Source organism: Marmota flaviventris, chromosome 6 (genome assembly GCF_047511675.1).
Source record: "Marmota flaviventris isolate mMarFla1 chromosome 6, mMarFla1.hap1, whole genome shotgun sequence".
NCBI lineage: Eukaryota > Metazoa > Chordata > Mammalia > Rodentia > Sciuridae > Marmota > Marmota flaviventris.
Window position 1 is genome coordinate 132,946,520 of NC_092503.1, and position 22,393 is coordinate 132,968,912.

Sequence of the window (22,393 nt, forward strand, 5' to 3'; positions counted from 1 at the left end):
GCCTGAGAGATGTGTCCTCAGGTCCCTGATTCTTCAGGAAGAGTCTCCAGTTGGTGGCCTCCCTGATGTCAGAAGCACCTGCTGTCCAACCCTGTGTCTTTCTCTCCCATTCCCAAGTTGCCCACAGTTTCCACCCTTGGTGGATTTCAGACTTTTCCAATTCTGATGGGGCATGTTGGCCCATGCCTATAATCACAGCAACCCAGGAGACTGAGGCAGGAGGATGGCAAATTTGAGGCCAGCCTCAGCAACTTAATGAGGACCTAAGCAATTTAGTGAGACACTATCTCCAAATAAAAGCAAAAAATAAAAAGGGCAGGGAATGTGGTTCAGTGGTTGAGAACCAATGGGTTCAATCCCCAGTACAGACAGACAAACAGGAGAAGACTTGCCCTAAGTCTAGAAGACTGATTCCACCCTCCTTGTCTGCTCTTCCTCTCTGAGTGTGCCCAGATTTGCTGCAAGGTAACTCGACACTTGTGTGACTGTTGTCAACATGGTTTCCATTCTGTGGTCTTCGTGGATGACACTACTCTCTTTAAAAAGCTGTTTTTACTATGGAATTTTCGGGGAAAAAAATTCAAATAATTTGGATATGGCCAAAGACCCCTTTGAAAGATATTTCAGGTGTTGTTTTTTTTCTTAGGGATTCAGTGCTTTTCTGACTCACCGGAGGAACAGGAGGGTCACATATGGACAAAATTGAGTCCATGGTGTGGAGTGCATGGAAGGACGCACCCCTGACTGTCACAATTTCCCGGATTCTGCGCACTTTCCTGACCATCGGATTCAATCAATCAATCTGGAGGAAGAAAATCCAATCAGGATTAAGTGGGAGGAGATTGGAGAACTTGATGAGATACTGCTTTCTGATTGGTTGCCAGCCAATCAGATGGAAGTGGGGGCGTGGTCAGAGAGGTCCATAAACGCTTCTGTGGAGCCAGAAGAGAAACACAAGAGTCCTGGAGCCCAAGGAGAACCAGCCTGGCCTGCTGAGACTCCGAGAACCCTGCACACCTCAACAGATCCAGTAAGTCCCTCACTGCCCTGAGCACCACCCCATCCCGCCTCACCTCTGCAGATTCAGAAACAATTTTTTTTTCCTGTCTTTTCTCATAAACCAATTTACAACGTCGATTTTGCCTCTAGGTGTAGTTTTACCTTGATCCTGAACACTAGGATTTCCACTTTGGCTTATGTCACTTTCAATTTTCTTTCTTTCTTTCTTTCTTTGGTATGGGCTATCGAACCCAGGGGCACTCAAACACTGAGCCACATCCCCAGTCATGTTTTGTGCTGTATTTAGAGACAGGGTCTCACTTAGTTGCTTAGCGCCTGCTCTTGCTGAGGATGACTTTGATCGCATGATCTCCCTGTCTCAGTCTCTGGAAACCCTGAGATTACAGGCTTGTGCATGCACACTCCGCACTTTTTCTTTTTCTAAATTGTTGTTTTCTAAAGTTTATATGGACAATATAATTTATTTATCCATTTATTTATTTGGTGGTATGGTGATTGAACCAGGGCCTTGTGCATGTGAGGCAAGCACTCTATCAATAGAGGTATGTCCCCAGCCTAACATTTAATAATTTTTACCTGCTGCTGAGGATCAAGCCCAGTGCCTCACATGTCCTAGGAAAGTGCTCTTCCACTGAGCTCCAGGCAAAGCCAATTTAAAATTACCTAACCAAGGAAGTGGATTGCAATCCTATTTCATTCTAATTGATTGGAATTCTATTTTCTGATAATAAAAATATTTATTTTGTGTTCCCATAAAATTATACTGTTTTGCTGGGTGTGGTGGCACACACCTGTAATCCCAACTCCTCCAGAGTTTGAGGAGGCCAGAGAATTAAGTTCAAAGCCAGCCACAACATCACCAGGTACTGAACAAATCAGTGATATCCTGTCTCCAACTAATATGCAAAATATGGCTGGGGGCAGTGACTTACTGGTTGAGTGTCCTGAATTCAATCACCAATATCGCCTCATCCCCCAAATTATACTTTAAGGCTTATGTAGTTTTGTAGTTTTATAATTTGTTTAAACAAATAAACAAAAAGCTTCAAACTGTCTCATGCAACACTTCACAGACTCTGTTCTTCTGATCTGTTGGTTCTCTTGAACTCCCCCCTGAGGTGGCAGAATCTCACATGTGTAACAGATATCCATGAGACTCTGTTGTAATTTCCAAGTGTTTTATAATATGGGAACATGCTTTATAATTGCCCATTTAATTTTTTGAAATTAAAAATAACATCACCCATGTGAGGGCAACTCCTTTCTGAGCCACTGTAGTTATTGAAACTGAGGAGCCTACTGCATTAAGTCACATGACACTCCAATTCCCATTTTATAAGGACAAAATAATAATCAAAGGCTTTTCCCCATTAAGGTTGGGGTGAGTTTTGGACTCCCCATTACCCTCTTCCCAGTGGCTGGCAATGGATGGGATAGTGGCCTTTTCTCTGGACCATTTTCCAGGATCCTTCTTCTTTCAGACTCCCCAGGATGAGCATCCAGTCCCCACCCACGCTGCTGGAGCTGGCAGGGCGCAGCCTGCTGAGCAACAAGTCCAGGGCCATCCTGGATCTGAAGGACCTGCCCATAGAGCTCTTCCCACCACTCTTTGTGGAGGCCTTCAGCAGGGGACACACTGAGGTCCTGAAGAAAATGGTGCAGGCCTGGCCCTTCACCTGCCTGCCCCTGGGGGCCCTGATGAGGAAGCCACAGCTGGAGATGCTCCGAGTGGCACTGGATGGGCTGTACATGCTGCTTGCCCTGAAGGATCGCCCCAGGTGAGGGGGACCCAGGTGGCCTGGAAGGGAGCACCATTCATTCCAGGGAAGGGATGGGTATAGGCAGGGAGAGTGAGTGCTGTAGTGTGCTCCACAGGCTTCCTGTGCTGCCAGCAAGGACGGGTGGAGAGGCCTTGGCCATGCTGAGCCCCATCTAGGAGGGGCTTCTGGATGTGGAGGTGCTTGTGGCAGCTGTGCTGACCCCTGAATGAGGCTGTACCTGCCCCTGCCTCAGTCTGTACAAGTGGGTTCACCAGGCTAGATTGGAGAAAAGTGTGACAGAAGGAAGAAGTGGAGCAGGGAGCAGCAGCTGAGAGGGGAAGGAAAGGGCCTCAGGGCTGAGACTCTGCTGTGGTCCCCACAGGAGGTGGAAACTGCAAGTGCTGGATTTGCGGATGGTTCCAAGGAACTTCTGGAGGACGTGGTCTAGAGACATGGTCGATGCCTGCTCACCAGAGGACATTAAGAAAAATTGAACATTGAAACTTGGTCCAGCAATGGCAGCTAAGCTGCCCTTGAAGATTTTCATAGACTTCTGCCTCACAGAAGGGCCCCTGGATGAATTCCTGACTCTCTTGTTCCTATGGGTCACACAGAGAAGGGACAGGCTGCACCTGTGTTGCAATAGGCTGAAGATCCTTGTGAAACCCACCGGCCAAACCAGGAAGGTCCTGAGACTGCTGCAGCTGGACTCTGTCCAGAAGGTGGAAGTGCTCTGCACCTGAGTGCCCTCCACCTTGGCTGCTTATGCTCCTTTCTTGGGCCAGATGAGGAACCTGAGGAAGCTGCTTGTCTCCCAGGTCCACATGCCTACCCACACCTCCCTAGATGAGCAGGAGTGGCTGCTCTCCCAGCTCACCTCACAGTTCCTCAGGATGGACTGCCTGTGGAAGTTCTGTGTGGATGCTGTCCTGCCCTCGAGGGCCACCTGGAGCAGGTGCTGATATGAGTAAGGGGGTTGAGCATCCTCTGCAGACCAGTATCAGTAAATATGAAAGGGTACTTACTGTGTGCCAGCCACTGACACTCTAATGGTGAACAAGGCACTGGAAGGTAAATAACCCATCATCTGTTCCTGTTGTATCCTGAAGCTTGATTTTCTAACCTGTGGTAGAGCAAAGGGCTAAACCAGGGTCCATTTTCTGGGAAGTGACATCATGCTGGGAAGCCAGCTGATGTGGACAGGAGTTGGGTGTGAGGTTCCTTTTCTGGGAGGCCTGTCCAATGACAGGGGTACAAAGCAGGGTAGAGGTGAGGACTTTGAAGGAGGGAAGCCCCCACACCTGTACCTGTTCAACAAGGAAGCTCTGTGTCCTCCCTCTGGGAGCAGAGAAGCCCACTTCTAATGCCTTCCTGGGAAAGGCAGGTCTGAGCTCCAGGTGATTGCTCAGGGGTTGTGAGTGAAGAGCAGGGAGTAAGACCTTGCTGTTGGGACAGGGAGTGAGCCTGGCAGGGGTTAACCCCAGTGTGTTTTGACACATCTTTCCTGGATTTGCCTTTGGTACATGACTCTTCCTGACTTCCTGTGGCTAGATATGTGGCTTTCTGCTTGACATTGAGGGTGACATTCATAGAGATGGAGGACCCACCTGGTCACACAAGTAGTGGTGAAAGTTTCAGGTTGATAGGGAGTGACCTGAATGAGCAGATTCTACAAAATGTCAACCATGTTCAGATGGTCACAGTGACCTTGGGTTTGCGCCAATTCATCTCCCTCAGAACTAACTGCCTGGTTCCTCCTTAGGCACCTGAAGACCCCCCTGGAGACCCTCTCAATAACCAACTGCCCGCTCTCAGATTCCGACTGGAATTATCTCTCCCAATGCCCAAACACCAGCCAGCTAAGACACCTGGATCTGAGATATATCAAACTGACCAATTTCAGTCCGGTGCCCCTCCAAATTCTTCTGGAGACAGTTGCAGCCACCCTGAACAGGTTGGACTTGGAAGACTGTGAGATCACGGACTCCCAGCTCCAAGCCATCCTGCCTGCCCTGAGCCGCTGCTCTCAGCTCAGGACCTTGTGTTTTTTCCGGAATCACATCTCCATGTCGGTCCTCAGGGACCTGCTCTGTCACACTGCCAGGCTGAGCCAGTTGAGCAGAGAGCTATACCCTGCTCCTCTGGAGAGCTATGATGCCCAGGGTGCCATCCACCAAGAGAGATGTTCCCAACTCTGTGCTGAGCTCACAGCACTATTGAAGGACTTTAGGCAGCCAAAGGTCCTTATTTTCTATACTGTGCCCTGTCCTCAATGTGGCCATATGTTCATCTACAACCAGGGCCTCATTCACTGTTTCTGTCCAACAGCTGCCTATTGGGGTGTGTATAAAAATATGACCTCTAAGTAATTGGATGTATAACCAGGATGTAGAGGGATCATGAAGGAAACTCAGAGCTCAGCTTTTCAGACACTGCCTGAAGTGTGGATGGGGCAGGGAATCAGGTGCTGGGGGCTACATTGGAAGGAAGCCCCTGAAGATTGGACCTTCTGTTTAGAGCCATATGTGTCTGTATAGAGTCATTACAAGGGGCCTGGATTTTTAGAATGGGATTTAGGCTTCATGCACATATGAAGAAACAATTTTGTTTCATGGATATTCCATAAATAAATAGTATGAAATGAATGGAATCTCAAGATTAGTCTTCTGACATCTTCCATGATGGTTTTACCCAGTTTTCTGATTTTGACACTGGAATTCCCCAGGGGCTGATGGAGAAATACCACCAAGTACTTGGTGATCAATGAGGTTTATTCCCAGAAACTCAAAGCATCAAACTGAAATCAGGTCATTATCTGTGTCTACACTGTGGCATTATCCATGTAGGGGAACAGAGGAGGCCTGGAGAATTCTAAGTGGACAGTAAAATTTCAAAAAACCCTTCTTAGGTGACCTCAGTGCCACCCAGACATTCAAGGTACACCCATCCTTGTGGGTCTCCATATAGACCTAGAAACTTGGTGTCTTGTTCTTTGGATGCAATGGGAATAAAATAGGGTCTCTGGGCCTCACAAGACCTTGCCTGTCATCCTGCTACCAAGTCTTTCCTGAAATAATGTAGTCATGGCCAATGAAACCATCCCAATTAGCTTTCATCAAAATAGTAGAATTATATAGGTAGATAACACTTGCAAATGTTTCTAAACTAAACTTAATATACCACCTTCTGGTGGGGGAGAAGGCTGCTCATAACTGACAGATCTTCCCCTAACACTTCCCATCTCTCTCTACCCAGGGACACAACGTTTTCAATCAGCAGATGATGAGAGGATGAGTAAGGATGAGGTGGCTATGGGCAAATGGGTGGCCCTGCCTGTGCTGCCTGGTTTTAGAACAAGATTCCCCAAATGATGACTCCTGCTGAGGACTCAGGCTGGTGGGGTTATGCAGTGACCTTAGACTTAGCTTCCCATCAAAAGAGGAGAAGGAGGTCCACCCAAACTTCTTTTGAGTTATCCTAAAGGTGCCTGTGTACGTGTTCTAATTTGGGCCTGAAGGCTTCTGCATACACAGTGAACTAGAACCCAGTTGGATCTGTAAGCAGACTGCAGCTCACTCTTGGAACAGGTAGCAGAGTCCAGGTTCTACACAGCCAGCCCATCTGTCCCCCACACAGTGATCTGTGTGCTTCACCCCCTTTATGACACTTCCTTTCCTCTGGCTCTACGTCTAACTTGCATGTGTGGCGGGTGGGGTGGGGAGTTCTGAACAGCATTCATTCTGCTCTGCTGCTGGATTCTAGGATCAAATAAAGGCAAGGAAATCTGCAATATGAGATATGTCATCACTGGTTGTTTTAAGGGCTTTCCTGACCAAAAAGGGACTTGAAGATATTCTGGTGTGTCCAGACTCCTTGAATTGTATAAGTACTGTGAGCTGCATGTGTCCCCACACAGCCCTGGGAATAAAGCACCCAGACTGCTCTTTGAGCTCCTCATCTTTTGACTCTAGGTTCATCTGTGCTGTGAGACAGCCCACAACTGTAGGATGTCATGACAAACAGGACCGGGTGTGTAAGGTCAGAATTGGCTATGTCAGAAGAGGACTGGGTTCCACTCCCTGGAGTGCTATTGAAAGGTGCACATTCTTTTGTGCATCTGCATCAAAAGAGTCTAGATCCCCTTCTGGAACACTGGCCAATTTCACCTGTACAATCTAGGAACCCAGAACCCATGCTTTTCTACAGAAATGAGTGAACTTCATAAAAATTAACTGAGGGCCTGGGGACATAGCTCAGTGGTAGAGCACTTGCCTAGCATGTGGAAGGGCATGGGTTCCATCCCCAGAACCAGAAAAGTATGTGAACAAATAAATGAATAAGTAAATCCAATATGGATGTGACTCCGGGGGGGGGGGAGTTTTAATTTGAAGAAAATTGTCTATCTGAGAGGAGAACGAGAGCCCATATGAACACAATGATACACATTCTTTAATTTGTATTGATACTTTCTACATTTAATTGGTATGCACTGGCATGTAAAATTGATGTCCTTAAAGATTCTTTTCAAAAAAAAAAAAAAAAAAACTTAATACCTGGGATGAGGGTGAAGGGAAAGCAAGGAATGAAATATAGATGAGCAATAAATGAAAGACATAGACCTGGCAGAGATACACATGAGTTTATTTTTCAGACTTGACAAGTGAAGGCCATCTCTCTATAGGAGAGAGAGGCAGAACAGGCTTGAGTTCTGGGACTTTTATGGGGGAAGCTCAGGAATCAGAGCTCAGTGGGCCCTAATGCAGGTGGTTAAGGATTTGGTTGGTATGAGGGAGTGATGAGCCTTTCTCAGTAACTCCCTTGGGCAGGAAAGTGAAATGTTTTCCTTAAAATGGCAGCTGTCATTTAAGATGGTCATCCAGGTGCTAAGCAAGAACCTTATAAGTACTAAAAACAAAAGAATAAATTGGAAGAGAGTTGTTACAGACACAGCAGAGACTCCCAAAACGTACCCGTGAGAACAGGGAGGGAGAAGCATTCTTTGCTTCCCCTGCAAGGTAAAGTGTGTTTGGGCGGATTGGCTCACAAGCAGGCTTGAGAAAAATAAGCATGCAGAGGGAAGGTCTGCTATTATCCTGTCATGATTAAGTGTGTTTGCAGTGCTTAAAATTAATCTAGAATTGTTTCCTGTGAATTAGTTAATCTAGAAATGTTTTCTGTGAATTGATTATGTCTATTGCAGTGCCTAGCATTAAGGCTTGTCATTTTCTTGATTAAGAACATATAGAGGGCTGGGATTGTGGCTCAGCGGTAGAGCACTCACCTAGCATGGGCGGGACACGGGTTCGATACTCAGCACCATATAAAAATAAAGGCATGGTGTTGTGTCCATCTACATCTAAAAAATAAATGTTAAATAAAAGAACCTATAGTGTGAAAATTGCGTTGAGTAATTTGAGTGAATAAAGCACCGAAAGGGGCAGAAGCATGTGGACATGCTTTATTTCTCCCCTGGCCTGCATACATTGCAATTTTGTCTCCTTGTGACAGATGCTTTGAGAGGGGGCTTCTAAATCCCAAAGCTGAGGTTCTGGAAGTCACCTTTAAGGTGTATAATGAGAGAGGTGAGAAGGCCTGAAATCAGAGATAGCAGATGCTCGCTCAAAACATTTGTCCCTGGTGTCACTGGCCCATGGGATGGTCCCTCAGGACCACTCAGACCCTGTTTTAAATGTGGTCAGATGGGTCACTGGGTTCGTACATGTCCCAAGCCTCATACTTTCCGGATTTTTGTCCTAAATGTCATCAAGAGGGACACTGGGCTGTTCACATTTCCCAAGAACATGGGTCCCCCCAGCCACCTGGCCCTTTGTGTTCCCCTTTCCAACTCTTAGAACTGGCTGCAGAGGATTGAAAAGATCCAGGTCCCCATCACCCAACCACTACTATCACTCCATGGAAACTCAGGGTAACACTGCGTATGTCAGGTAGGCCTTCCTTCCTCCTAGACACCAGGGCTGCATATTCAGTCCTCAAGGTGTTCTGGGGGCCGACTACCAACCCTTACAGACACCTAGCCTTGTTTGTGCTTGTGTCTCTCTAATTTTTACTCATTCCTTTTTGTTCATTCCACAGTGTCCTGTTCCCCTTATGGGAAGGGACATCCTCACAAAGTTGGGGACTATGCTGTGCTTTTCCCCTAATAGATGCTTCCATTATGACTCACCTGCTGCTCCCCTGACCCTCACCCTTACCTTAGGACCATCCCCTATTCTGTTGGCCAGTGCCTTACCATGACCCACTTCTGAGTTGGACATTTCCAGTCTTTCTATCACCTCACACCACGAGCCAATTCACATCTGACTCAACACCTCCTCCATTTTCTGCCCAATCACAACACCTGCTATCCCTGTTTGCTGATGCTGTCCCTCTCTTTTCAGAGCAGACTTGACCCCAACAGCTTTTCTCACCCCTTTGACCCTGGACTGAGGGCCCAGGACAATGACCACACACCTTCTTCCATTCACCTAGGGCTCTTCTTCTTTATCCACACACCGGCTCCCATGGGGAAGTGACTCTACCCTTCTCCTCCCCTCCTCCTCACAAGTCTACCCCCTAGAGATGGAAGTGACAACTCTCCTCTTGAGACACAAAAGTTAATAGATCTTGGCCCAGCACCAAGATTCTTGACCTTCCCATCCCTTCTCCTTCACAAGTTCACTCTGAGTCTTGGTTCACAGATGGCTCCTTCTTCTTTCAGGAGGGAATTCATCAGGCAGTGTAGGCAATAGTCTCTCTAGCCTCGGTTGTGTAAGAGCACTCTCAGTATCGGCAGGCTGAACTTGTTGCCCTCATCAGAGCCTTCACTTTGGCAAAGGGAGCCCCTCTCAATGTCTACTGTCCCTTGAATTACATTTAGACTGAACTAAACTCCTTCCTTGGCTCTTCCTCTGTCACAGGCCCTCCCAAAGAAGCCACTCAACATCTCCCCTTTGAGCTTCTATATGGACAGCCCACCTCCCTGCTCAGCTCACCACCCTCGGATTCTCCACTACCCCTTGCTCCTCATCTTTTATGGCCCCTTCTTGCATACACTAGGATCCTTCTTTCGCAGTACAGGTATGTTGTTCTGGCAAAGCCAATTCTGCCTCTTCTCTTTCTCCCACTCTGTCTCCTGGTGACCTGGTTCTTTTACCACTCCCAAAAGCCTGCCGCCTCCTCTCAATTCTCTGCAAAATGGACTGGACTCTATCGGGTCATTCTTACTACTTGTTTGGTGGCCCACCTTAAGGGTATCCCATATCAAGTTCCTAACCCCCATTTAAAACAGTCCTCTCTGCCCCCTTATACAGTGAGACCCACAGGCCCTTTCAAGCTGCGTCTCTCCAAGGTTGAAACCCCAATCTTCCTTTTGTCTCTGAGGACCATGGGGACAATGCAGAACCATGAGTGCCATCCTTCCCTTTTTCATTTTTGCCCTCCTCATCTAAGTCGAGGGTAGGGACAGACTTCACCTGCCTGCCACTCTGACCGCCTCCTACTTCACTGATGGCAGATGGGAGGACCCCAAGAGAAACAGCTCACCAAAATGGGGGAGTCATCAGAGGTGTCTCTAAAAATGTTATGAACTGTTTACCCTGGAAACTGCGTCTCCTATGACCAGGTGGCTATCTGATGGCAGCCGTGGGGAGGAAGTTTCGGTGTCTTTTGTTCCCACCCTGCTCTCTCTTCCTGGTTTCTCTCCCTTTCTCTTCCTTTTGGAGGCATATTGGCTCCAGAGCCAGGTTGCTTGGGTTCGAATCCGGGCTCACCATTTACTAGCTGTCCAACTTTGAGTAGTGACTTCACCTGTATGAGCCCATTCCCCATCTGAAAAGTGGGGCCGATATTGAGGCCTTTCTATGGAGTTGTTGTAAGGATTAAATGAGTTCATCTAAGTCAGATGCTCAGAACAGAGCTTGGGTGAGTCCTATGGAGCGATCCTTGTGGGGATGGTGGTGTGGTGGTTATTATTAGCAAGCCCTTACTCAGCATGGGCTCTGTTGTTAACATTTTTCTAGACTGGAGGGTTTGAGGCTTCTTCTTAAATTAGTCAAACACTCAAGTGAAATCCTACAGTCAACTCAATACAGAAAGAAGAGTGCAAGAGGCCTCCTCTGGTCATATCAGGGGTGGGCTCAGGCCCCTTCCTTGGATGTTTGGATAGTGAAGCTTCTCAAAGTTGCCTCTGGCCACAACAGAATCCCCCAGTTATTAGAAAATGCAGAGTGGGCTGGCACAGTGGTACTTCTCTGAAATCCCAGCGGCTCAGAAGGCTGAAGCAGGAGGACCAGGAGTTCAAAGCCAGCCTCAGTAATTTAGCAAGGCCCTGTCTCTCAGTAAAATGTAAACAAAAGGGCTGGGGATGTGCCTCAGTGACTAAGCACCTCAAGTTTCAATGCCCAGTACTAAAAAAAAAAAAAAAAAAATGCAGAGTACCCCCCCACCATCAGGACCTGTGGATGGATCCCTGGGGAGCCTGCATCCAAGCACAATCTTCTGGTGACTCTAAGGCACATGGAAGCTTCACTCAAGTTCCAAGTACCAAATACTCCATCTGGGGGTGGTGGCACATGCCTGTTGTCCCAGTGATTCGCTGAGGAGGCTGAGGCAGGAGAATCCCAAGTTCAAGGCCAGCCTGGGCAGCTTATGAAACCTGTAACTCAGTGGTGGATGACAATCTTGGGTTCAGTCCCCAGTACAAAAAAAAAAAAAAAAAACTACCAGATGCCACCGGAAGGCCCCCTTCAGCTGCCTCCTCTTCCTTCCCTCTCCTGTGTCGGGGTGGTGAGGCTTTACACAGTGGCAAGCCTTTCTTCCTGTCTGCCCTGAGGATGATGGAGAGGAGCGTGGCATCCAGTGGGGCGATGGCCCTGCAGCCTGGAGGGTCCTGCCACTGGGTGGGCCCTGTTCCTAATCCCTGCACCTGCTGCCACCTCCTGCTCCCCGCCATGGCTGGGTTCCCAGCCCTAAGTGGAGTGTAGGGCCCCCCATGCCACCCTAACTCCAAACCCAAACGGCGCCTAACCCTCTAGGAGCCCAGGGAAGAGCCCGTGTCCTGATTCTCCCTATGATGGTGACTCTGAGGTCTAGAGAAGTCCCAGTTCCGCTCGGGCCAGCTCCTGTCTCCTTGTGTCTGCGGTGGGGCGTGACTCCCGCTGGGCCGGGCTGAGGCTGACCCTCTGGCCACCTGCCTCTCCACAGGCCTGGATGAAATCCAGTGCTCGCTGTCCCTGGAGAACTGCAGGGTGGCGCTGTGGCAGCTGTCGGAGGCCAGCTTCAGCGAGTGCAAGTTCAGCCTGTCGCTCACTGACCTGTTCATTATCATCTTCTCAGGCGTGGCGGTCTCCATCGCGGCCATCATCTCCAGCTTCTTCCTGGTCACCGTCGTGCAGTGCTTCCAGAGATGCGCCCCCAACAAGGACGCGGAGGACGAGGACGAGGACGACTGAGCCCCCTGCTTGGGCGCGTCCCTTGGCAACACCCAGCTGGTGGAGCCTCTCAGAGAGGGAGGGGAAAGCGCCTAAGACAGGGAGGCAGTGGCCACACTCCTTGAACAGAACAGAGCCTCCTCCGTGAAGGGGACTGGGGCGCCCGCTGGCCCCGCCCATCGCAGCGCCCAGAACCCCGGGGAGCTTGGGTGGGTCGCTCCTGAGCAGGGCCGACTCTCTGTGCAGGCTGCAGGGCTGGGGAGGATCCAGCTGTGGTCTCTGCAGTAGATGCCAAGATGCATCTCCAGCCCTTCTTTCTGGGATGGAGCTGTGCTTGGGAGACCAGGATCAACCTCTTCCCCCCAAGGCCAGGAAGCTGCCCAGGCAGGGCCTCCAGTTCAGAGCCTCCTCCATAGAAGCAGAATTCTCTCCATATAATAGGCCTCAGCAGCCTTGGGATGTTGTATGGAGAACAAATCAATCTATGTGCAATAGACCCTTTGTGTCCCTCCCCCCACTTCCCTGTGTGGATTCCTTATCCCCAGGGTGGGTGAAGCCCTTGGTATATCGTGAGGGTGGGACTCTCCTGATCGCCCTCAGAGTAGAGATGCCAGAGAACCCCTCACTCCCTCAGCAGGTAGGACACAGCCAGAAATCAGCCATCCATGAACCAGGAATCAGAGCTCAATCCTGACACCCCCATCTCCCAATTCCAGCTCCCAGAACTGTGGGAAATAAATGTGTTGTTTATAAATCACCCTGGGTGTGGTGTTCTGTTATAGTGGCCCAAGCAGACTAGGAGACCGTGTTCAGCTAAGGTGGAACAAAGTGCATGCCTGTAATCCCAGTTCCTCGGGAGGCTGAGGAAGAAGGATCACAAGTGAGGCCAGCCTCAGCAACCCTGTCTTTAAAAAGGGAGGTGGAGTTGGGCATGTAGCTCAGTGTTAAAGTGCCCTGAGTTCAATCCCTAGGACCTTGAAAAATAAATTTTTAAAAGTGATTATCAAGGAAAGAAATGAGAGCTGGTCACAGGGCATTCACTGCTGTTGTTTTGGTAAGTCGTTGGAAAAACCTTCATTGGTATAACGCAAACCCCGACCCTCTTCCTGAGAGCCAGCAACTTGCAGAGGAGGGACAGTCACTTTGTCTCTTTGGAGTCAAGGTGCTCCCCTTCCCCCAGCCCCTCCTGAGTCCTCCTCAGCCTGTCCCACTGGGCCATTCTACAGGCCCCGACTCGTCCTCTCTGGAAATTTTGGAAAACTTTTCTTGTAGTGGGCTGTGACAGGCAGCGTTTTTCAAGATGTGGAATGCAGCACTTCGGTTGGAGACCATGTGAGAGGTTGTGTATCCCCAGGTTGATGCAAGACGTCCTGTGAGCAGCATTGGACAGGCTGCGACAGAAACTTGGATGGAAGGCTCTCAAGAAGGTCCTGGGATATTTGGGGAAAACATTCCTCCTTTGTTACTCATAATAGATATCTTTTTGTTTTCTCTTTGCAGCACTGAGGATTGAATACAGGAATGCTCTACCACCGACCTACATCCCCACCCCTTTTTAAGGTTCTAAGTTGCTGAGTTTGGACTCTAAATTGTGATCCTCCTGCCTCAGCCTCCTGAGGAGCTGGGATTACAAGTCTGCACCAATGTGCCCAGCTTCATAATATATCTGCTATATTTCCTTCATCTCTCTAATTTTGCTTCCATTAGTAATTTTTGAGTGATTGCTAAATGCCAGATGCTGCTTTAATTAAGAAAGATAGTCCTGCTCTCTTTGGAAGGCCTTATATTTTTTTTGGGTAAGACATAGGACCATCAAGGAGCCAAAAGTATCATTGCATGTAGAGAAACTCTCCACAAAGAAAATCAATGAACTCCTGTGATAGAAAGTAACTTGGGAGCTGCTGTAGAGCAGGTAGAGGGCATATTCTTCAGGGGTCTCTGAGGAGTAGAGAAACAGAGTCAATAGGAGGTGTAAAAAGAGATTGGTTAACATAGCTGTGGAAGCTGAGGAGCAGGAGCCATGGCTGGTGAGCTGGAAGCCAATGGTGACATTTGATCCAAGGGTAGGAGAAGCCCTAGCTCAGCAGTCAGGGGGACAGAGAACAAATGTCCCTTTTCTCAACCTTCTTGTTCGCTTCAGGTCCTCAGTGGAATGGATGGTGTCCAATACATAAGGGAAGGTCATCTGAGTCACTCTACCTATTCCAATGTTAATCTCATCCAGAAACACCCGCAGTGGACACACAGAACTAATCAAATATCTGGACACCCTGTAGCCTAGTCAAGCTGACATATAAAACCAGTATTCCTGTGATCGGTAGCCTTCAAACCGGGTTTTAACTCCCTCTTCTCTCCCCTCCCTCCCTCCCTTCTTTCCTCTTCTTCCACTCTCCTTCCCTACCCTTCTTTACCCTCGCCAACCTTGAGGAGACTCCTGGTCCAGCATTATGGTTGCCAGTAGAGATCCTTGGCTGAGAGGGGCTGTCTTCTCATAGTCCCTGGGCAGGTAGAGAAGTGAGCAGCTTCCTCCTGGTCTCCATGGTTCTCCATGGTTACCTCAGCACCTTAGGGAGCTGCCAAGTGGGCTCTGATGTCGGGGAACATGGCACTTCTGTTGAGAAAACCATGTAGGCATCCAGAAACTGGTCATCCCGAGCCATGAGACACTGCTAGAGTTTCTGTCTGAAAGCTCCAGCCGACACTTACATCCTGATGGGAATGGAGGCTCCTGGGGGAAGGTTTTCACTCAGAACAGAGGGAGGCTCCACTCACATTGGGCCATGCAGGGAGGGGAGAAGACTCCAGAAGAGCTCAGTGAGAGGAGCACAGAAGCCGGGAGTCGGACACTACTTAATGTCATCACCTCTCGGTCACCTGCTGCTCACAGCCTGGCCACACACTCAGCCAGGCTTGTGTGGAGCAGCTGCCATCACCTGTTCCCCATCCCCAGGAGCACCACTCTCTGGGTCACAGCTGCAGGCTTGAACCCTTCTCGGCCCCATTGAAGAGTGGTGTTTCTCCCAGAATCCTCAGGAGGTGGTGCCCAGGCAATGGACATGGCGCTAGGCCCTGTTCTAGTAAGTTCTGGAGGATGAAGTTCCCACCCTGTCTCCTGTAGTCTTTCAACCTGCCTCCCGAGGGTCACACTGCCTCTCGAGGGTCATTGTACCAGCCCTGTGCAGCAGTCCCTGAAGGGGTTCATGAGTGAGGCAGGGACAGTACTTTCCACATCCCACAGTTTTGGCATGAATATTATTCTGGGGGGAAAAAAGAGAGGTTTTCACATAATGCTCGGTGAAACCATTACTTCCTGGATATAAAATTCCTTTGAAAAACTGGGAACAAGCCATGAGCTGTGGTGCACGCCTGTCATCCCAGCAGCTCAGGAGGCTGAGGCAGGAGGATGGCAAGTTCAAGGCCAGCCTCAGCAGCTTAGCAAGACCCTGTCTCAAAAAAAAAAAAAAAAAAAAAAAAAAAAAAAACCTAAAAGAACTGGGGATGAGGCTCAGTGGTATTCCTTTGGGTTCTATCCCCACTACCACAAAAAAAAATGCATATTTTTTTCCTTATGCCAGTGTCTATATATGTTTTAATATTGTCACTAGAAATTGACATTTTTCTTTTTGTGAGTTATATCTAATCATGATAAACTGGGGCAATAAATGGGGTGCATGGTTATTTACCTTTTACACATGGGTGTAGTTTTGAAAAGCTGGTTTGCTCTTCTCTGTAGAGTTCCTGATGATGTGGCTGCTTCCCAGCACAAGGAGTAGCCTCACAGAGATGCCTAGTAGTGATTTGTGCAAAGAAAAGAGCCAAAAAAAGCACACCTGTTCTAATCAGGAAGGATCAAAAGTTCAAGGCCAGTCTCAGCAATTTAGGGAAACCCTGTCTCAAAATAAAAAAGTAAAAAGACTGGGGACATGGCTCAGTGGTAAAGCACCCCTGGGTTCAATGCCCAGCTAAAAAATAAAAAAAAAAAAAAAGATTGTCTTTTTTCCTGACTTCTCATTTAAACTTTGCAACTTTCCTTTCAGGGAAGGCTTTAGATGTAGAATACGGTGACATGGGGCCATACATGGTGCCCCCACTTAATGCCACTTAATGATGTAGCCTGGGGTAAATTCTGATTGACTATTTTTCTACTTGCACTCTAGAGTTTTAACCATGAACATTTCCTTTATAGGTTGGAAGTTACCACTTGTAGGAACTGTCAGACCAAAATATTTAACATTTTCTCCTTGGGTGTTTTGGGCTTTTCTGCTTTAAAACATATATACCACTATTTATATCTTGTTAACTGAGGGAATTTTGAATCTCTTTTAATAGAACTGCATTAAGTTAATGGTTTTATAGAAATTAACTTTTGTTTAGGCAACTACTGGTGCAGATATTGTACTGAATTTTGATATTTATGATTTTTGTAATAACAACAGGCACAGACAGATAAAATGTCAAGTGAAAAAAAAAACAATGTTTTAAGAGTGCATTAATATTTTGTCTTAAAACTATTTTTATTACAGCTGGGTGGAATGGCACTTGCCTGTGATTCCAGCTACTCAGAAAGCTGAGGCAGGAGGATTCCAAGTTCAAGGCCAGCCTCAGCAACTTAGCCAGACCCTGTCTCAAAATAAAAAATAAGGGCTGGTGAGACTGGGATTGTGGTTCAGTGGTAGAATGCTTGCCTAGCATGGATGAGGCACTGGATTCGATTCTCAGCATCGCATTAAAAACTACATACATAAAATAAAGGTATTGTGTCCATCTACAACTGTGTGTGTGTTTGTGTGTATACATATATATGTCTGTATATATATATATATATATATATATATATATATATATATATATATATAGATATATAGATATATGGGCTGGGGCTGTAGCTTAGTGGAAGAGCACCCCTGGGTCACATCCCCAGCCCCAAACACCAACAAATTGAATAAAAATCTCTCACAGTCAAAAAATATTTTTTACTAAGATAGCCACCATCTCTGTACCTTGGCTATAAACTCCTTTTTAGCAGCCTCAAGGTTTAAGTGACTCATTATTTGCATAAGTGATCTGTTCAAACCCTGTGCAGTGATCTGAGAAGGAAACCCCTTTGGGTTTTCTTTTCTTTTTCTTTTTTCTTTGTGGTGCTGGGGTAGAACCCGGGGCTCTGCATGTGAGGCCAGCACTCTACCCCTGAGCCACATCTGCAGGCCCCTGTGGGTGTCACCTGCCTGCAACCAACAAGGTAGCTTTGTTCTTAAGTCCCCAGGCTAATAAACACACGTCCAAACTTTAAATGTTTTTCCGTGGAAAAAAAGAGAGTTTAAAAATGAAAAAGTCCACTGTTCTCTGATGTTTGCAGGTGGGATCTTTTTTTTTTTTTTTTAAATGAACATACCTTCCCAGGGTGTGACTTATATTTTGGCCCTGGAAAAATACTATGTCCTTTTTTGGGAAATCTTCACACCCACAGTTGGGACCATTTGCTGCGCACGCTTTGCTCTGAGACCCGTTGGAAGCCGAGCCAGGAGCTGGTTTTCCAAGAAACCATCCCTTCAGCATCTGGCACAGACCACCGTGCTCAGGCCCCCTCAGCCTCTGAATGGAATCCCACAGAGGAGCGAATGAATGTCAGCTGTCTCCACAGCAGCTCCCAGGGAGTGACCGGTCCTCACAGCCAAGTGGCCTTGGCGGGCTGCAGATCCTCTTGGACCCAGGAGCCCTCCTTGAGGGGTCAGTGACCCTGACTTCTTGGCAGAATGGGAAGAGCCCTGTGCAGCAAGGGGTGCACCCTGCCCGCCAACTCTCTTCCTTGCCCTTGTCCCTGAGAGTCCCAGAGTGCCTTCTGGGGAACCAGAGAAGAGTCCCAGAGTCAGTCCACAGACCAGCCTCTGGATTCTCCATTTCGTAGCTGTCCCCAGCCCTGCTGTGGTGGCCTAAGGACCCAGCTGCCCCTCTGCGCTCAGAATCTGGATGAATGTTGGAGCTGCTTCCACACATGCGACCCACCGGCCCCCAGAGCCCACTCACCTAGGAAGGCAAATGAGGACACCTGAACACCTAAATAATGTCCTGGCCAACATCACCCTTCCTGCCTGAATGCAAGAGTCCCCCTGGCCCAGGCTGCAACCCTCAGGTGATAGGTGGGGACAGGGAGACTTCCTCTTGAAAAAACCAGTCTGATGGCATCCATCGAGAGGCCACCATGTCTGCTCACCTTTGTCTAGGACAGCATGGCCGCCACTTGTGCTGCTCTGGTCCCTTGGGGGCCCTCCTTAGGCCATTCCTGCCTGCCCAGGAGCTTGATCGGGAAGTGCCTGTTTCTGGAGGTGCTCACATACTGAGCTTCCTTTCAGTCCCCAGCACATGACAGGGCCACCCTGCCTGTCACAGAAATGGGAACCATGCCCGCTGCCGGGGACCAGGCCTAGTCCCATGGACAGGCTGAGGACCAGCCCTCTAATATCTGCCTCCAGTCTCTTCCCTGGACTCTAAGACCTCCCCTTCCTCAGGCTCCCTCCACTCGTGTTTAGAAACTTGAGCAGCTTCCCTGGGGCAGGGCTGCCGCTGCCCAGACAGGGTAGCGCACCCCCCAGAGCAGACGCAGAATGGACATCGAGGAAGCCGGAAAGTCCTGGGGCTCCCGGGGAGGCTGCACACACCACAGCCATCACCTTGGAGGTGAGAAACGCAAGGACCTCTTCAGGGGCTCTATGGTGGCCCCATGGGATAGGTCCCTTCCTCCCTGTGGAATCCTCTGTCCCCATAGATGAGGCCAGAGCTGAGGTTGTCACTCGTCATTAAATAACAACCTTGGCCTGGGCCTGGCAGGCGGACCCCTCAACTGTGGCCCAAAGAGACGGACACACAGACACATGGTTCCCAGGTCAAGAGCTACAGCAAGTGACCTGGCTGGAGGGTGAGTCCCTGGGAGTGGGGAGGCGGGGCACAGTGCAGCTGGTCCACACCGGAGCCCACTGTGCTGGCTTTTCAGAAGCCCACAGCAGCCATCTTAGCTGGGCATCTGGGGAAACTTCAGAGTAACCCTTGTTCACAGCGACCCCAGGGGATGCCTGCAACCACAGAGGGTGCCCAACCCCACTTATTCCATGTGTCACCCTGCACACACGCACCTATGTAAACCTTAATTTATAAATTAGTCACAGTGCCCAGCACAGTGGCCACAAATCTGTAATCCAAACTACTCAGGGGGTTGAGGCAGGAGGATCACCCCTTCAAGGCCAGCCTGGGCAACTTGGTGAGACCCTGTCTCAAAATCAAATAAAAAGGGCTGGGGATGTGGCTCAGTGGAGTGCTTTCCTAGCATGGGTGAGGCCCTTGATTCAATTTCCAGGACTGTAAATAAATAAATAAATTAGACACAGTAAGAGGTCAGCAATACTCCTAACAAAATATCTAGCATTATACTACAATAGAAGTTATTTAGCCAGGTGTGCTGGTGCATGCCTGTAATCCAGAGATTCAGGAGGCTGAGGCAGGGGGATCACAAGTTTGAGGCCAGTCTCAGCAACTTAGAGAAGCCCCCTAAGCAACTTAGCAAAATCCTGTCTCAAAATAAAAAATAAAAAGGGCTGGGGATTAGGCTCAGTGGTAAAGCCAGATTTTGTACTAGCAATCCCCAGTACAAAATAAACAAACAAATAAATGTTATTAAAACTCATTAAGTGTTTATCTCAGGAATTTTCCATGTAATATTACCAGACTATGGTTGACTACAGCTAATTGAAACCATAGAAGGTGAAGGACTGGTGGGAGGAATATTGTACCCAAGGGTTAGGATGCTAGAGTCACAAAATATTCAAGCAGAGCAGAGTATCTCCACTCTACCTGAGCACCTAGGGCACCTGAGTGGGGCCTGCTGCTCACTCCAATGGCCCTTAGCCCATGATGCTGTCCTGAAGATCCTAAAGGGACCTGCTTCTGTCCCTCTCCCCATTATTAGCACCCTGAAGCCCCCCACCCACCTTGGAATCCTTGCATAATTCCAGCTGGTCCCAGCCACAGGACCCTTGCTCCTGCTGTCCTCTCTATCTGGGATGCTTTCCCTCAAGTCTTTCCTCTGTCTTGGCATCCAGATCTCCTCTCAAGGCCACCCTCTCAGAGAGGCCCTCCCTGCCAATCCCAGGCAAAGAAACCCTCCCCTGTCACCCTCTGTGATGGTTAGTTTAAGGCATCAGCTTGCCTGGGGCTAAGGGGTACTCAGCAGGCTGCAACAGCGCCCTTTCTGGGGGTGTCTGGCGGAGCCTGGCCTTTCAGTTGGTGGATGGTGGCTCCTACCAAGTGTGGACAGGCCTTGTCCCATCAGCCGAGGGCCTGGACGGAACAAAAAGGCATAGAAAATGTGAACTCACTGGCACATTCTTCTGGAGCCAACACCCTTCTCCTGACCTTGGACATCAGACCCCAGGTTCTCCAGCATTCTGACACCCGGACTTGTGCTGCCAGCTCCCCTGACCCCCAGGCCTTTGGACTTGGACTGAACCACAGGCTTCCCAGTGTCTCCAACTTTCTGCACATCATGGGACATCCCAGCCTCCATGATCACCTGAGCCAGCTCCCCTAAGGAATCCCTCTGACACCTCTCGGTCCCTCCCTCCTTCTCTCTCTCTCTCTCTCTCTCTCTCTCTCTCTCTCTCTCTCTCTCTCTCTTTTGGGTTTGGATAAGTGGGTGGGTTATGAACAGATGGGTGGGTTGTGGATGGCAGGTGGGTGGGATGAATGGATGGGTGATAAATTCCTGCCCTTTGCAAGGATTTAAAAGCTGCACATCCTGTGTGAGGCCCAGGGACAGGGAGATTCACACTCCATACATTAAAGGAAAACTTCCCTCTCTGCCTTACAAAGGGCACAGCACTGAGCCTGGGGCTCTGGGAGCCGCTTATGTTTCCTTCTTTGGTAGTTGTCTGTCTCTGTCATAGCTCAGACTCCTAGGACACCTGGCCTTCCCCCAGAGCCGTGGTCAGACTGCCACGTCATCAAGCCAGCCCCTCGCCCTTGGCACTGCCGGCCCTGGCACCAGCGCTGGATACTGAGTGATTTTCATTTGTGACCATCTGACCCCTAATTACTTCTGTTAATTACTTGGACAGGATTTCCATATAAAAACAGCTTAAAACCTAGGGAAGTGGGAGGGGGTGTTCTTCACCTGCCCCTCCAGGGAGGAGACTGGACAGAGCTTAGGTTATTTTATACCCCAGAAATTGATTCTTGCAGATTCTGAGCCCGGCTGAGGTCAGCCTGTTGTCTGATGGACTCCCTCAAAGACCCGATGCTCTGCTAATCCCGTGTCTTCTAAAGTGACTGATTTGCTTATCCAGGGGGGACGAGTGTGATAGTGGGAAGGAGGGAGAGGGAGGGCAGAGGCCTCGGTCCACTGTGCAGTGTGGAATTAATAGCTCTTGTTATTTGTGGTCCCCCTCTCTGATTTCCACCAAGAAAAGGCCCACCTATAGCAGCCCTGACCCTGTACAGAAGTCAAAGGGGAACACAGCTGGGACTAGGGGGGTCACTCAGTGGTAGAGCACTCGCCAGAATGTGTGAGTTCAATCCCCAGCACTCTCCCCACAACACACACACACACACACACTCACAAGAACAAAAGCCTACAGCTCCTACCACCCCTCAAACATCTCCTGATGCACAGGGCTACTATCTTGGCCCCTCCTCTAGTGCAGAAAGGCAGGGCACCAAAGATAGCAGGAAACAGTTTTATTTGGCTGCAGTCAGGTTCAGTGGGCACAGCTTTCACTGTAATCAATTAATTTCCTGAACCCCGAGTTCAGGCAGTTTCAGAACTTTATACCCAGCATATAAGGGGAGGAGCTCAGAAGTTCACAGTCTGCAGAAGTTCACATAAAAGCAGCTTTATCTTTCACTGTGCTGGGCAAGTTAACCCTTCAAGGACAACACCTGAGAAGGGGAGAGCTTCTTCTCCCTTCTCTCTCCTCCCCTGCCAGCTGTTACCATGGAGCCCAGGTGGTAACTTCTCTGATCTTAGAAATGTAGACATCTCTGTGAAGCCCAGCTCAAGGCCAGAGGCCTTGTTAACGGATTTATCTTTCTATTATCACATTTTGCATTTGCGAACACACTTCTATACTATACTACTATACTGGATGCATGTTTGTGGAAAATAAGTAAAGGGGCCTCGAGCACCTGGGTGCTGATCTC

General features: G+C 48.9%; 1 pseudogene; it reads left to right on the forward strand.

Annotated features, from left to right (window-relative positions):
* Positions 1 to 2,511: 2,511 nt before the first annotated feature.
* On the forward strand, positions 2,512 to 12,229 carry LOC139706172 (PRAME family member 12-like; annotated as a pseudogene).
* The last annotated feature ends 10,164 nt before the right edge of the window (positions 12,230 to 22,393 follow it).